Genomic DNA, 4,354 nt, shown 5'->3' on the forward strand with positions numbered 1-4,354 from the left:
ACCATGGTATGATCCTTCCTTTTGTAATTTTAATTGTATTTAGTTTTGTTTGTTTTTGAATTTTATTTTATTTTATTGAACCTGGAATCATGCATAGCATTAACATTAAGCAATACATCCTGCATACTGCATTTTGCATTAAAAAAAAAAGGGTGCGCGACGCGACTGCATCATCCATGCGATCGCGTCAATGGCGAAATACACTTCCCACGCGACCGCGTCATTTATGCGGCCGCGTGACCTGGAAATTGGCGTAAGGATCCAACGTCCAGAGAGTTGGGCTGGAATCGTGCGGCCATTGTGCGTCTAGCACAAAATGGCCCACGCGATCGCATGCCCATGCGATCGCGTCACATGCACACAACCAATCCCACGCGACCGCGTCGCATGGATTGCACAAATCCCAAAAGAAGACAGAGAGTTGGGCTGGAACGACGCTGGATTCGTGCGTTTAGCACAAATTCTAGCGACGCGATCGCATGCCCCAGGCGATCGCGTCCTACCCCCTTTTATCCCTTCCATGCGATCGCGCGACCCACGCGATCGCATCACCCCCATTTCGCACCAGCCACGCGACCGCGTGCCCCACACGGCCGCGTGGATTCAAATTCATAACCCCCCAGGTCACGTGAAACCCTATTATCGCGCCCCCCTGAACCCCCTCCCCTCCCTTCTCTCTTCTCCTATCCAACCACCACCACCCAGTCACCACCACCGCCACCCCCAGACGCCGCCAACACGCACCACCACCCACCGCCGCCGCCCGTCCCAGCCGCGCCCCCCCATCCACCAGCACCACCACCCCTTCCCCTATCCCCCCTATCCCCCATTACCCATTTTCCCCCTGCCCCGTACAGCCGCGCCGCCGTCACCACCACCGCCAGCCACCTTTCTGCCCACTCTCATTCTACGGCCTTCCAGGTTCCGCAGAACCTCACCCTTTTATCTATCCGTAGTTAGTTCATATTTTTCTATTTATGTTCATGTCTAGGCTAGTTAAATATGCATACTGTAGTGGATTTTAGGTTGTTAGGTAGCCTAGGATGTGGTTAGTGGATTTAGGTCTGCTTATTTACGCTGTACATGTTTATTGCTTTATGTTTTCACAATCCTGCTGCTGCTGTCATGTTAGTTCATATGCTATACTCTCCTGTATATTGCTGCTCTTTACATTGATTTTTCATGATTATATTCCTTATATGTAACTGCAAGCTTTAATTTTAATTCATATGAACTATTTGATTGCTGTTTACTTTCCGGGACAGTCCAATTTTTAGCCGGAATGCTACCCAAATTTCTGTAAAATATTTCCCTTCATGTCTTGGTTTTGGCATTTTCAACTGTGCTTTCCTTATATTTCACCAAACCAATTCATGAATGCTTAGGCACGCATTCTTATTTTCTTTGATCTCCTGGTTCTAAACTGCAATTTTGATGTTTGATTCCTATTTTTGCTTTCTTTATCTCTATTTGAATCATCATCAAACTATTTTACTTGTTTGAATATGAGTTACCTATAGCTTCTACCTGTGATTACTTGTTACTTGGACTATTTTCATTATGCCTCTTACTTTAACCCATTTTTCACTAACTCACTAATTTTAACTCTAACCAACCTAACCTTTTCAAAACTTCTTTTTTTTGCTTTTCTTTTCACTTTCTTTTAACATTCTAACCAAGGCATGATGTTAATTTTTCTATTTAACTTGCATTCAATTACATTTTGGATTGTGATTTCTTCTTTTCAGACTTTTCACTCCTATACAATCCTAAATGCACATTTTACTTAACTCATATTCATTATCCTATTGCTCCTTTGCCACTTTGTGTTTTCTTTGATTATTTGCCTATTTGCTGTCCTATTTTTATTATATCCTGGTTTTCTATTTTTCAGGATGTCAGATTCCCAGAGAAAGGGAAAAGGCAAGGCCACTACTGGCAAAAGGAAAAGAGGAGAAGCCTCCGTGTCTATCATCGACCTCATGCATGATGCCTCCTTGCGGGAGAAAGTCTTTATCCCGCAGGAGAAGGCCGACCAGCTACTTCCCGCCAATGACTCAGTAAAGTTTGCAAACCGATACTGTGAGCTGAAGTATCCGGTGTTTGCAAACTCCAGGAACCTATACCTGGAGCGGACTTTGAAGATCCCAGAAGAACTCCAGTAATACACCTCTGATCAGATCAAACAAAGAGGCTGGTTCTTTCTGGAGAGACCTCTGACTGAGGTTAATGCATCTTGGGTTAGGGAATTCTACTGTAACTACTTCAAAACTTCCCTAGATGCAGTGAACCTCAGAGGGAAGCAGATTCTGGTTACTAAGGAGGCAATAGAAGAGGTTCTGAAACTTCTGCCTAAGACTGATCAGACAGATGGCTATCAGAAAGCTGAGGAGGATATACGCTTTATGCGTTTTGACTGGGATGCAGTCAAGGCGAGGATCGCCCTTGACCCGTCAGTTCCTTGGATCATGGGTCAGAACACCACCATGCCCAAGGAGATCAAGCGGATTTACCTGAACGATGAGGCTCGGCTATGGCATCAGATATTCAGCAACTACATTATGTCGAGTACTCACGAGACTGAGATACCAGCCGCTATGATCACCCTCCTTTGGTGTGTGATGGAGGGCAAGGACCTGTACCTGCCACGCTTTATCCGGCACTATATGGTCAGGGTCCATGTCCGAGGCACTCTTCCCTTTCCCTATCTGGTTACACAGCTGGGCCGTCGAGCTGACGTGCCATGGGAGGATGCTGACGAGAGGCCACCTGCTGCGGAATGCAAGAAGATTATCCCGCACAACAGGAACTTTCTGGCCTTGGGCTACAGACCTCCATTCCTGACTGCCACTGCTGATGATACAGCTACACCATCTGCCGGTCCCTCTTCCTCCACTGTTGCCCCACCTACCCCTGCCACCACCACTGCACCTCCACCTGCCACAGAGCCTGTCTATCATCTGGTGCACCGCTTGTTTCGACGACTTGACCAGATGGAGCGTCGCAACAAGCGACGCTATGAGCACCTGAAGCTGATGATACGATCCGGCGACATCCCCTCCGAGCCTGACACACCATCCGAGGCATCTGAGGAGGAGGCGGATGCGCCCGAGGCAGAGACCCATCCCCAAGGAGAGGCAGAGCAGGCAGACATCGAGCAGGCTGCACCACAGGCAGAGGTCCCACATCAGATCCAGGCTGTAGATCCTGAGATCCCCATTCAGACAGCCCCTCCTCTACAGCAGCCAGACCCCCCAGCCAGCCACCACAGAGACACCAGCTACCATCCCTTCCAGTGATGACACCCCTTCACACCCTGCTTGAGTGAGCATCAGGGACGATGATTCATTTTAAGTGTGGAGAGGTCGCCATCTTTGGCGTATTATCTTGGTGAACCACTACAGACTCTTTTTCTTTTATTTTGGATATTTTTTTCTTTATTTTTATTTTTATTTTTTGAGTACTTATACATTGCTACTGTTTATGTATTTTTACTCTATTTCTGTATTTTGCATTTTTAGTTCATATTTTAGCCACTCAGTTGCAATTCTAACTTATTAGTTATAGAAATTGTGGATTGATTAGTATAGTTTACCCTTTTTAGCATAAGATAACTCAGAATAGATTGAAAAGAAAAAGGAAGTAAACTAGAGACTTTAACAAAATCAAAACAACCCACACCTTGTATATATAGCATTACATGTTAGTTAACAACACTTCATCAAGGAGAAACACTAGAACTTTAAAGCCATTCAATATAACTTTTACATTGAGAATAATGAGAATTTTTAACTAAACCTGCATGACATACATAAGTGATAAATGATTTTTGAGCTAAAGAACACATAGCCTGTGAGTTTTGAGCTTAATTGTATGGTTACATTTAAACCATAATTTTTATTCCTGTGTGTTCCGCCCTTAAGGACTTGGTTCAACCTTTGATCAAAGTTGACTCTCCTTGTGTAGGGGCGTGCGTTTTCTTCCATGTATGACAAGTTGAACGCCAACCTCACATTCTCCGGACCAAAATCTAAGTATTTCCCCCAAACCATTGTAACATAGTTCTTTGGATCCGGGTTCTTACTTTGATCATGGTTCTTGGTGATCCATGCATTGGCATAGAACTCTTGAACCATTAGGATGCCGACTTGTTGGATGGGATTTGTTAGAACTTCCCAACCTCTTCTTTGAATTTCATACCACTGGACGTCCCAGGGGGTCTTCCTCCTTGGGATTCACGTCCTCTCCTCTCCTCACAGGTTCGGCCATGGCACTTATGTCAATGGCCTTGCACTCTCCTTTTGGGTTCTCTTCTGTATTGCTTGGGAGAGTACTAGGAAGGATTTCAGTGATC

This window comes from Arachis ipaensis, chromosome B05 (genome assembly GCF_000816755.2).
Source record: "Arachis ipaensis cultivar K30076 chromosome B05, Araip1.1, whole genome shotgun sequence".
In the NCBI taxonomy this organism is placed as follows: Eukaryota; Viridiplantae; Streptophyta; class Magnoliopsida; order Fabales; family Fabaceae; genus Arachis; species Arachis ipaensis.